Source organism: Pristiophorus japonicus, chromosome 5 (genome assembly GCF_044704955.1).
Source record: "Pristiophorus japonicus isolate sPriJap1 chromosome 5, sPriJap1.hap1, whole genome shotgun sequence".
Lineage (NCBI taxonomy): Eukaryota > Metazoa > Chordata > Chondrichthyes > Pristiophoridae > Pristiophorus > Pristiophorus japonicus.
Window position 1 is genome coordinate 185238515 of NC_091981.1, and position 13248 is coordinate 185251762.

General features: G+C 45.0%; 1 protein-coding gene and 1 long non-coding RNA gene across 5 annotated transcripts in view; one reads left to right on the forward strand and one right to left on the reverse strand.

The window, feature by feature from the left end:
- LOC139263939 (uncharacterized) overlaps window positions 1-9536 on the reverse strand; it is a 68886-nt gene extending 59350 nt beyond the window's left edge. Inside the window, exon 1 of the long non-coding RNA XR_011593255.1 lies at window positions 9474-9536. This is a non-coding gene — a long non-coding RNA (uncharacterized lncRNA). The remainder of the gene's footprint in view (window positions 1-9473) is intronic.
- ikzf1 (IKAROS family zinc finger 1 (Ikaros)) overlaps window positions 1-13248 on the forward strand; it is a 127815-nt gene that overhangs the window by 68726 nt on the left and 45841 nt on the right. The window lies entirely within an intron of this gene.

The following is a 13248-nucleotide window of genomic DNA, read 5'->3' on the forward strand; positions in this document are numbered from 1 at the left end:
TAATTGACTGACTCGCCTCCGTGTCTAACTCCATTGATATCAAAATACCGTTCAATTTGACTTTCAGCATAATAGGAGGGCTCTTGGTGGTGAAGATGTGTATCCCATACACTTCTTCCTTGGGTTGAGTTGCCTCTTTTGTTTGTTCTGCGTGATCCGCGCCAGATCGATCATCCTCTGCCGACTCTGCCACGTGGTGAGTCGCAGCACTCTTGCACATTTGCTGGAGGTGCCCCATTGTTTCGTAGCCTTTGCACACATAGTGCTTGAATCGACATTGATGGGCTCGATGATTATCCCCGCAGCGCCAACATGGTGCTAATGGATTTGCATTCAAGCCCGATGGCGGACTCTGAGTCATTCTAGGTCTTGCAGCTGCAGATGTGTAGGCCCTGCCATATACAGTTCTGCCTGCTAGCGATGTTATTTTATGCACGGTACTTGCCGGTGAGCTTCGATGCTGGGAAGATATCTTTCTGGTATTATCGCTCGTGGATGTGAATGCCTGGGCTATCGTGATGGCCTTGCTCAGGTCTAGGGATTCAGCGGACAGCAGCTTGCGAAGAATGACCTCGTGGCCGATGCCAAGCACAAAAATGTCCTGCAGCACTTCCCCCAAAAATCCAGCAAATTCACAAGTTCCCGCAAGGCGTCTCAGGTCGGCAACATAACTCACCACGTCCTGACCCTCGGAGCGGTGCTGTGTGGAGAAGCGATACCTGGCCATTAAGACACTCTCCTTCGGCTTGAGGTGTACCTGAACCAGCGTACACAACTCTGTATATGTCTTCTCCGCTGGTTTCTCCAGTGCTAGCAGATTCTTGATGAAGCTGTATATTGTGGACCCACACACGGTGAGGAGAATCACCCTGTGCTTGATCACTGTATCATCCCCATCCAGCTCGATGGCCACGAAGTACTGGTCGAGTCGCTCAACGAAGGCTTCCCAATCATCACCTTCTGCAATCTCTCTAAAATACCAATGACAGCCATGACCGCATGAAAGTTCGTAATCTTTTACTGGTCGCTAATTGTTAAGTATGGAAGAACTCCACAAGACTGAGTACTGTGAGCTAAAATTGATGTGACCTTAGTCTCTTTAATACAACTCCAGAGTGCCGAAGCAGCATGGCAGATAACCTTTTATGCTCCCTTGAACGAGGTGTGCAGGTGATCCTTGGGCCTCCAACAGTTGCGCCCTCTGGTGGCAAGTCTTACACAGTTACAATGTTTACATACATAACACTTAGGTGACTGAACAGTCCAATACGGGAATTACAGTCTCAGTCATTGAGGGAAAGGGTGGGTGGGACTGGTTTGCCGCACGCTCCTTCCGCTGCCTGCGCCTGTTTTCTGCATACTCTCGGCGATGAGACTCGGAGTGCTCAGTGCCCTCCCGGATGCACTTCCTTCACTTAGGTGGTCTTTGGCCAGGGACTCACAGGTGTCAGGGAGAATGTTGCACTTTATCAAGGAGGCTTTGAGGGTGTCCATGAAATGTTTCCTCTGCCCACCTTGGGCTCGTCTGCCGTGTCGGAGTTCCGAGTAGAGTGCTTGCTTTGGGAGTCTTGTGTCAGGCATGCGAACAATGCCTCCCCTTAGCATTTAGCTGTTTTCTAAATAATTCCAAAGTTTCTGTTTCTACTAACCCTACTCAGAAGTCAATTTCATAAATTGATCACTCTTTGTGTGAAGAATTTTGTAACATTAGTCCTAAATTTGCCTTTCACGAGTGTCCTCATGTCTTACTGTCACAGTTTATTTTGAAGATCTACCCTTTCCCTTTCATTAACATTTATTCATCTTATTTGCCTCTATTAAGTTACTTCTCAGTTGCCTCCTTTCAAGGCTGTCCAAGGTGTTCAGTTTAAAACTATTTTGTTTGAAACAATTAAAAGGGCTGTACATTCAATTCCAATGGTTGTATTTTGTAGTATTTACAAAAAACAGTCTGAAGGGATAATTATTCCAAAATTTGGAATTTTGTGCCTAATTTTCAAAAAGAACCCATAGATACGACAAATTTCTAAACGGTCACTAATGTGTTATTTTCAGCACACTTGTGACATCTTTGGAAGTTCCACAGGATGTATGTAGATTGCTTAAACTTTGGAAATTTCACAGGAAGTAACACAAATTGCTTAATATTTAAAGCAACTTTGAATTCTGTCAAATTAGTTGAAGGGTAAAAGCCTTAGACACATTCTCGCGTATAGAGAGGTGCAGTTCCAGCTTAGAAAGATGTAAATGTTTGAATTGTTTTATCGAGTCAGAGTCAACATGGTTTTATGAAAGGGAAATCATTTTTAACAAATTTATTCGAGTTCTTTGAGGATGGAACAAGCAGGGTGGATCAAGGGGAACCAGTAAATGTAGTGTATTTGGATTTCCAAAAGGCATTCGATAAGATGCTACATAAAAGGTTACTGCACATGATAAGAGCTCACGGTGTTGGGGGTAATATATTAGCATGGATAGAGGATTGGCTAATAGAAAGCAGAGAATTGGGATAAATAAGTCATTTTCAGGTTGGCAAACTATAACTAGTGGGGTGCCACAGGGATCAGTGCTGGGGCCTCAACTATTTGCAATCTATGTTAATGACTTGGATGAAGGGAACAAGTGTACTATAGCCAAATTTGCTGATGATACAAAGATAGGTGGGAAAACAAGTTGTGAGGAGGACACAAAGGAGCAGAAATAGCCCCTTTCCTTAAGACCTGTTAACACCGGAAATCGGCGGCCACGCTGCGGAGTGCAATGGCAGTCGACTTTTCGTGTAATGGCTGCCATTATCAAAATTCCGCTCCTGTGGTATCCAGGCGGTGACCCTCTCCCCCCATACTGCTCCACTGCTGCCGAGCTGTCCGAAAAGCGTCATCAGAGTGCGCACCACCAATGTTCTCACCCCCCCACCGCCCCCGATGGCACAATTCCGCTGAGAAAATCTTCCTCCTGCCGGGCAGTGCCAAAAACTGCTTTTTTTCAGATGGTTCAGCGAGGCTGTGGCCTCCTGAAATGGCAGTGTGACTCCCATTAAAGGGGAGGATGAACTGCCACTGCTGCCATGTTTTATTTTGCCCCCGGGTTCGACCGGGCCGCCAACAGGCAGCCTGGCACCCCATCTTGGGTGCCAGGCCGCTGGCCCGGCTGAAACCCTCCCTGGTGGCCCAGTGGACTAAATTTTTTAAATCGCGCAGGATCTCCCCTTTAAGGGAAGGAGAGAGCCGTGGTGATGCGGCACTAATGATGTCATCAGCGCTACGCTGATGACTGACAGCAGCTGACACTACAACCCGCCCCAACTTCCATCCCTTTAGTGCGCTCACCACTGCACTACCGCCCCCAATATGAACAACTTCCGGTCCGCCCCAAGAAAAAGCCAAAGAGCGGTATTTCGCTCGAGGCCACCTCAACCACCGCGGCAGTAAAAACACTAGAAACGGGGTGCGTGCGCCCCTTTTCCAGCAGTGGGCAATTTCGGCCCCAAAGAGTCTGCAAAGGGATATGGATAGGTTAAGTGCGTGGGAAAAAATTTGGCAGATGGAGAATAATGTGGGAAAATGTGAGGTTATCCACTTTGGTAGGAAGAATAGAAAAGCAGAATATTATTTAAATGGAAAGAGACTACAGAATGCTGCGGTACAGCAGAGATCTGGGTATCCTCGTACATGAAACACAAAAGGTTAGCTTGCAGGTGCAGCAAGTAATTAGGATGGCAAATGGAATGTTGGACTTTATTGCAAGGGGGATAGAGTATAAAAGCAGCGACATCTTGCTACAACTGTACAGGGCGTTGGTGAGACCACACCTAGAGTACTGCAAACAGTTTTGGTCTTATTTAAGGAGGGATATTCTTGCATTGGAGGCAGTTCAGAGAAGGTTCATTAGGTTGATTCCTGAGATGAAAAGATGTCTAATAAGGAAAGGTTGAGCAGGTTGGGCCTGTACTCATTGGAGTTTAGAAGAATGAGAGGTGATCTTATTGAAACATATAAGATTCTGAGGGGGCTTGACAGTGTAGATGCTGTGAGGATGTTTCCCCTCATGTGGAAATCTAGATCTATGGGGCATAGTTTCAGAATAAGGGGTCACCCATTTAAGACAGAGATGACGAGGAATTTCTTCTCTGAGGGTCGTGAATCTTTGGAATTCTCTGCCCAGAGAGCTGTGGAGGTTGAGTCATTGAATATATCCAAGGCAGAGATAGACAGATTTTTGAACTACATCGGAGTTCAATGGTTATGGGGAACAGGCAGGAAAGTGGAGTTGAGTGGAGTTGAGCCCAAGATCTGATCAGCCATGATCTTATTGAATGGTGGAGCAGGCTCGAGGGACCAAATGGCCTACTCCTGCTCCTATTTCTTATGTTCTTATGTGAAAAAAAAACAATATTCCCATTCCCCATCACACACTATGTTCTTCCCCAAAATAGAGATAATGGGCTGGAATTTCATCAGCCTTTCCTACGTGTTTTTCGGCGGTATTTCTTCGTTTTGGGTGGAAAGCAACCAGTGGGAAATTCATGGAAAGTGTTCCGCCGGTGGTTTTGAAATACCACTGGGGAGCGGACCACCGGCGTGCAACACTCGAAAAACAGCTTCCGTCCGAGTTTGGTCACAGCAGTGACCCGTAGATGTAAGAAATAAAAACGCCGCCAAAAAACCAATCGGAGCAGCTCTTGGAACAGTGGTAGGCATGAAAACCTGCAGAAAAGGTAAGTTAAAGGTTTTTTTTTTAATTCTTTTGCATCAATTCAGTAGAAAAGGGTCTTGTGAATGTTTTGCGTTTTTTGCCACCGGGTGGATTTTTTTTCCCATTTTTTCATTAATTTTCTGCCATTCTTAAAAGCAGGAGTCATGGCAGTTTTTTGGGCAGCAAACCGGTGGTGGCGGTTTTTGATCAAAATCCAGCCCCAAAAATTAGTTTTTGTGTGAAATAAGGCAATTGTGATATGTCTTAGAAAATCTCTCAAACTTTAGATTGCACAGTTCTTATTATGAAAACGAGGCAAAAAAAGGCAATTTTAGGGCACATCTCAGAGTCGCAAATGGCCTTAAAACATCACAACTGTTTAAAAACTGATGCCGCAATTCTTGACCTCCATTTAGATAATGATTTTTTGGTGCATTGCACAAAAAGTGACATATAGCCATTAGCAAAAACAAACTGACAAGTCCCCTTTTTTATAAATTGGGTGTTTCCTATAGAATTAAAAGGAATATAGCAATGAAAATGAATCGGAAAATATCTCTGCCATGTACCTAATGCAGACTGGATAGCCAATATTTGACATTGCTTGAAAGAGTAGTACAGTTTTTTAATCCAGGGATAAATATTCTTTTATGAGATAAATTGAAACTATATATCAAGGAAGGTAGCTATTCTGGTAGAGTGTTTAACTTGAGTTTAAACACCTGCCTTGACTGTTTGACCTCGGCTATACTCTTTGGGCATATTTCACAAGCTCTTATCTGAATTGCTAAATAAAACATTCCATGATAGAGTGCAAGAAAAAACTGGATGGGCCCCACACTACTGAGCATACCTCCTGTTGGCTGCCTCTAATGATTTGCCAGCAACATGTGCAGACAATGCATCATCCATGGTCCAGATTGTTGCGTTCTCCCTGCTAAGGGAGGAAGCATAGTGGGTAAATTAGCACCAGTGGACTTACAAGAGAGAACAATATCAACTGAAAATATAAATTTGTACTTTATTGTGGCTCCCTTTATTCACAATATTTGAAAGATAGAGCACTATGATATTTAAGTTTGCCGCTAGTACAGGACAAAAATTAAATAAGTTTATTACTTTGAAGATAGTTTTGAAACATCTTCTGAAATTGTGTTCAGCATATCATAAGAAAAAGAGAGCGGGATGTCCTTGACTGAGGTCCATTGAAATCAATGGACATGAAAATGGACGGTTTCTAGTTTCCAATCCTCTCTGACTACAGGTGTGGTGCCACAGGACAGGAAGGCTGCTGTTGTTTAAGAAGGCAGAAATGGATAGACCGAGTAATTACAGGCCAGTCAGCCTAACCTCAGTGGTGGGAAAATTATTGGGGAAAAATTCTGAGGGACTGTACTAATCGTCAGTTAGAAAGACATGGATTAATCAAGGACAGTCATCGTGGATTTGTTCAGGGAAGGTCGTGTCTGACTAACATGATTGAATTTTTTGAGGAGGTAACAAAGAGGGTCGATGAGGGTAGCATCATCATCATCATCATCATAGCAGTCACTCAAAACGAGGATGACTTGCTTCCACGCCGAAAAGGGATGAGTTCACAGGTGTTTCAATGAAGGACCTAATATTCAGGATCCCGAACTGCATCTTGAAGGGTGGAAGATGTCGGTGCTTGGATTTATTTAACGTGTGGTGGGCATTGCACCCCAGCCACCACACGGGCTTGACAGAGCTAAGTTTTGGTCCAGTGGCCAGCAGTAACCAAGACGACTGGAGACCAGCTCTGCTGCACGGACTTAGTGCGCACACACATCGCAGCATGTGCTGGCCTGTGCTGCCCCTGGGCCCTCGCCTCTTCTGGGCCCTGAACTCTCGCCTCTCCTGTGCCCCGATCACATCCCTCTATGAACTCTTACCATTCCTTTGCCCCGACCCCACCACTCCTGCTGTACCGGCCCATGCTGCAGTCAGCCGTCGCCCTCCTGCAGCAGCACTCGCTGCTCGCTGCAGTGGTATGCCGCCGCACGCTGCCCCTTCTAATGGCCCCGGCCTGCTGATGGTCTTGCAGGCCGGGACCGCACGTGTATACCCTTGGTGAAATACAAAGATGCTTATGGGGACCAGGCAGGAAAATGATAATGTAGTCTACCTGGATTTTAACAAGGCTTTTGACAAGGTTCCACATGGCAAACTGATCAGATAAGAAAAAGCCCATGGGATCTGAGGGAAAGTGGCAAGTTGGATCCAAAATTGGCTCAGTGGCAGGAAGCAAAGGGTAATGGTCAATGGATATTTTTATTACTGGAAGGCTATTTCCAGTGCGGTTCCACAGGGCTCATTATTTGTTCACATGCTGTTTGTCATATTATCATTGATTTAGACTTCAATGTAGAGGGTATGATTAAGAAGTTTGCAGATGATACAAAATTGGCCGTGTGGTTGATAGTGAGGAAGAAAGCTGTAGACTGCATGAAGATAACAATGGACTGGTCAGGTGGGCAGAAAAGTGACAAGTGAAATTCAATCCGGAGAAGTGTGAGGGAATACATTTAGGGAGGGCTAACAAAGCATGGGAATATACAATAAATGATAGCATACTGAGAAGATCTTCGAACAGTCCTCTCCTCAGGCAGCGGAGGTTGCACTGGCACACTGGAGGCGATGTTGAACCTCGTCATCGATGTCTGTCCCTGCTGATAATAGGCTCCCGAGGTATGGAAAGTGGTCCACATTGTCCAGGGCCGCGCCATGGATCTTGATGACTGGGGGGCAGTGCTGTGTGGCGGGGTCAGGTTGATGGAGGACCTTTGTCTTACGGATGTTTAGTGTAAGGCCCAAGCTTTCGTGTGCCTCAGTGAAGATGTTGACTATGACTTGGAGTTCAGTCTCTGACTGTGCGCAGATGCATGCGTCGTCCGCGTACTGTAGTTCGACGACAGAGGTTGGGACGGTCTTAGATCTGGCCTGGAGACGATGAAGGTGCCCCAGGTGGGCAGAGGAAACGTTTGAAGGACATCCTCAAAGCTTTCTTGATAAAATGCAACATCCCCACCAACACCTGGGTGTCCCTAGCCAAAGACCACCCTAAGTGGAGGAAGAACATCCGGGAGGGCACTGAGCACCTTGAGTCTCATCGCCAAGAGCATGCAGAAACCAGGCACAGGCAGCGGAAGGAGTGTGCGGCAAACCAGTCCCACCCACCCTTTCCTTCAATGACTGTCCGTTCCACCTGTGACAGACTGTAATTCCCGTTTTGGACTGTTCAATCACCTAAGAACTCACTTTTAGAGCGGAAGCAGGTCTTCCCTCGATTTCAAGGGACTGCCTATGATGATGATGACTGAGAAGTGTGCAAGAATAGAGAGACCTTGGAGTGCATGTCCACAGATCCCTGAAGGTAGCAAGGCAGGTAGATAAGGTGGTTAAGAAGGCATACGGGATATTTTCCTTTATTAGCTGAGGCATAGAATATAAGAGTAGGGAGGTTATGCTTGAACTATATAAAACATGAGTTAGGCCACAGCTAGAGTACTGCATACAGTTCTGGTCAGCAGGAAAGATAGGAAAGATGTGATTGCACTCGAGAGGGTACAAAGGAGATTTACGAGAATGTTGCCAGGACAGGAGAAATTTGGCTATGAGGAAAGATTAGATAGGCTGCATATGAAGTGTTGGGGCTGGATGACCATGGAATCATCACATTAGATCCAATCTTATACTTCCAGCAAAGATTGCTGGACGGTGATCAAGTGTAGGAACCTGAGCCTGGTAACATCTCCATGCTTCCCTTGACTGAGGTCAACGAACACAGTATGGACCAGAGATCAAACCTATCTTTCATCTGTCTGGCTTATTCCACAAAATTTCAGAATTTTTTTGATCAAAAATTGTAATAAATATTATGCTTTAGGTGATTGTTAGCTGCCATAGGACAGAGTTAATTTTCGAACACGTAACACTTGTCTTATGTGTACTACTTTCATGCAGATATTAACCCAGATAAACACTTCTGTAAAATGGCACAATCCGGAATATAGGCCATGATTTTGCCAACCATGGCGGCCGGGGTCAGTGGCGGGTTGCGACCCCGCTCCTGGCTCCAACCTGCATTGCGAAAAGAATCTTCCGTTGATGGGGTTTGTTAAGCCCGCCCTGCGAGGTTCCCAGCCAATTAAAAGGAAGCCGGTCTGATGATGTCATTTGATGACATATTGATTTTGACAGTTGTTCTGTCAGTTTTCTGCAGCATTGAGGTGCACCCAGGTTCTCCCATGACTTCCTCCAGATGCTGGACACAGGGAGGATTTCTTCCCTTCCAATGGGCGGAAGAGACCTCCCCATGACATCAACGCAGCTTGGTTGCACATTGCACAGGAGGGCACCAGCAGGGATGTCATCAGGAGGAGCTGGCTAGAGTGGCGCAAATCTTTCAATGATCTCAGTAGACCACGAAACGTTACTGCAAAGTCACACTCAACATTATCCTGCTGTGCCCGCTGATCACATCCCCATCACTCTGCCTTCCCTACCCTACTCCTGCACATCCTTACTCACACCAACGTACCTTGCACCTCCACCCATCTTCCTCTATCTACATTATCACAGCCCCATCTCACTAGCCACACCTCACACTCATCCTTGTCCAGTCATACCAACTAACAACACACAAGGGTTTTCACTTGGGTCTTTAAGCCAATGTTCATTTAGAGTTTCTGCTAATGTGTTGTCAAATATTGAAATCTTTATTTTGAACACTTTGGGCCCAAAATTGATGCACTCACCGCCCACTGCCGCCGACATTCCTCCTCGGGTTCCGCCCAGTGCCAGTTTCGATCTGGTCTCGCGCGGGCGGGAAGGGAGAGCCGCCGGGAACCACCCGCTGACGTCAGTGGACGGCCGAGTGGCGTAAGTGGACTCCCACCTGCCGAGATGCCAGATTGGTGTGGACGGGAGTCAGCGCTAGAACAAGGGTGGACCGCTGTGAGGAGGCTGGTCTGTCCCCGACGGTAGATATGAAGAGCTGAAAAAAAAAGGTGGGTAAACATTTTTTAAATGTTTTTCTTCACAGGGACTTACCTGGATGGGGTCCCGTGAAGGTGTTCCGATGGGTTTTTTTTTGGCTTTTTTTTTTAAGGTCTTCGACCCTCCGTGGGCCCAACTCCATCCTCAGCGGCACTTGGGCGGCATGCACCTTTACCGCCAGCTGCCGCCCAGATTGGCAGCGTAAGTCCCTCATTTGCCGCCCGCCGCCGTTTGAAGGACCTTTTCGATGAAAACCCCGCCCAAAGTACCATCAGGTACCTCGGCGGCCATCGGCGGTCCTTTGGGCATTACTTGGGCGGGCGGGGGCCTTCACCAAATTTGGGCCCTTTGCATTCTTGGACAGATTTGTGTGCATCTTTGGAAGTGGCTTGGTGAGTTGTAGTGAATGGTGAGACATAAGGGTACCCCCCCACAATGGTGATGAGTGTGAAAGGAATTGCTTAGGCATTGCAGGTGCGAGTGTGGGGTGGTGCCAACCTGGCACATCATGTGGCAGGCAGGATGTACAGCATCAAATAAAGTAAATCTGGCCATTGTGAGGCCATCCCTGGCCTCCCAGGTTGCAATGCGGTCAGGTGCTGATGCCCTATGTCCTGTGCAGCATCAGGTGATTGCGGAGAAGATTGGTGTTGTTGTTGGTGATGCTGGTGTGTTTAGTTATGTTGGTGTTGGGGCTGATCGCAGTGTGATTCTGAGGACCAAGGTGAGATTTTTTTCAAGGGCACCAATGCTGATGGAATAGATGGCAACTGAAGTTGCGATGACAGAAGCGATTTGTCAAAGGTGAAAGAGGTTGCTCCAAGGAGGTGACAGTGGATAGAAAGTTCACTGCAAACACTTCCAAACTGCATACAGCTCAAAAGTGGCTTCCAAATCCTGAAGGCTTCAGCTTCTGAGATTGGAAATTGAACAGCTGTGAAATGGTAGCTTTTGTACCACTTCTGCAGCTGTCAACTAGTCAAAGCAATGGAGAGTCATTGAGAACCCGACACACTTACCTGACGTGTTCTCCGACGGACGTGAACCTTGTAAAAAAACTTGGAAAAATGGTAAGTACCTGATAAAATTATTTTTAAATACTTTTAAAGTACCTCTAATGATGTTAATTGGCTGGCCCGCTGCTTGGTGTCGGGTCTGTGAACCGCAGCCAAACCCGGTACTTTGCAAACTTACAAGGAGGCGGGTCCAGAGCGGACTTCCGCCCCGCTGTATATCACGGCCATTTTGACAGCAGGCACGCCTCCAAACCCACACTTGCAGGGCTGATAAGATTCCGACCATAGTCTGAGCATGTTGAATTTTTATACATGAGCTTTGCTGATAAGAAATTCTAGCCTCAAAGATATGTGATCCATAGTATTGAATTCATCTCACTTTCTGTTGGGAAGTAAAGGCTCCAGTGGCCATTTTATTGCAATAGGCATATGCATAGTTATAGCATGTATTTGTAACATTTGCTGCAGAATGTTGCAGTTGTTCATTATTTTTACTTTGAAATATTTATGTGCAAGATATAAATTAACCTGATTTCAGATTCGGATGCTACCAATTTGGTCACAATTGAAGTGTCTTTTTCTGGAGTTAGTCCCTAAAAATGCTAGCAAACATTTATTTGATCACTGTGTCTTGTGTCATTTCATATAATTGGCCAATATAAATGTTTGAAACCATCAGAAACCAAAAATTCGCAGAAAATATATTTTTTTGTTAAGTGGATGTGTGAAGCTTTCACTTGGGCTTAATTGAAATCCTTGAAATCCATTTCAGATTTAATTCATATCCAGCATTTACAGTAAACTCAAAATATATTTATATGTGGTTGCTCCAATGGCTCAGCAGGTTTATTTATTGAGTAGCTGAGCCATACAGACAAGGAAGGTTCCAGGTTTGTGCTGATTTTGTTGATCACAGCTGGGACCGTATTAGGAGCACTATAACTGACCTCAGTGCTCCCGGATACTTTTATGGCCTTGCTGATTGTGCCAAGTTATCAGATAAGTTGTGTGTGGACCAAGATATACTGGGTAGTGAATTATTATCCCATTTTATATTGCAGAACCTTCAAGACATGGTTCTGCTGATCTGACTTCCCTCCCTTAAAGCCACCATATTTACATTCCAAGGTTATTTTAACAGCAGCTGGCTGAAAGAGATGTCAAAAACTTTGCCACCACCAAACTAATAGATTACAATGCTCTAGCCTGTCCTTGAAGAGAGAGTGATGTTGTTTCAGCATCACATATTTATACATAGCTTTACGAGCCAAATGTAAGTTATCAATTAAATTTGGTATCAGTCAAAGTGGCCACGATGATGTTGGATTGTCATAAAAATTCCACCGATTTACTAATGTCCTTCTACCATTACCCACTCTAGCCTATATGTGACTCCAGTCCCACACCAACGTGGTTGAATCTTAATTGCCCTCTGATCACACCACCTAGGGATGGGGAATAAATGCCGGAATTGCCAGCGACGCCCACATCTTGAGAATTAATTTTTTTTAAAGCCAAAGGAAGTCATTTTTTTTAAAGAATGTTTTTAAAATAACTGCATGCACTTAAAATATAATTTACTTTGGCTCCCATAACTTCCCCAAAGGCTGGGACAGTTTTGTACAAGTAAGTGATGCTGAAACTGCTTCAGTCCCCATACAACAGTGAGCACGAGTTCTTCATGCTGCTCAGCCTGGCAGCAACCAGGTTTCTTTCGACTCTGTCTTCATTTGCAGTACCACTTGTGTTTATAGGAAGGCAAAGGTGGCGTGGCCTTTGGAAGTGGGAATGGATGCCTGCAACTTTGGTTTCCATTGCATATTTGCTGCTGATTTAAGCTGTGAATTCTGCAGGAAATAGACAATGTAACATGGGGTCAAACACGATCAAAATTCAACTTGAGAGGATATTCTGATCTTATACCTCTGACTGAATTCAGATTCTAGAATAGACCAGTTACAGTTTCCTCTAATGCAAAGCACAGGCCAATATCCAGGTACAGTGCTGCAGTAAATTAAACTAGGGGTGTAATTGGTACTCTATAAATGTTTTAGAATTAAAACTTTACTGACATTTTGATGAAGTGTCAAATTGTTTATTGGCAAATTCTCCCAAAAATTGATTTACAGAAGTTTCAGAAATTCAATTACTAAGAACAGTATTTTGATTTGCAAGTCACAGAAATAGCAATTGAAAAAATGATTCTTCTTCGATCTGTATCCTCCCCACTATAGGAGTATAGCCTCTATTGATAGGTTATGGGGAAATCATTGCATAAATGTTATGATTTAAAATATCAAAATTAATGATCAGAAATTGCACGACCATAAATCAGATGCAGCTAAATTCCTGATATGTGTTCCTGTCACTTGAAGCTCTACACTAGAATTGCCAAATTTCAAAATGTACTCTCATGCTGAGCATGCATACAGATATGTTGTCGTGACACTGCAAGTAGGTAGTACTGTACTTGGTCCCCTACTTCTGTATTGTATGAAGCATCAGGACCTGTGCCATA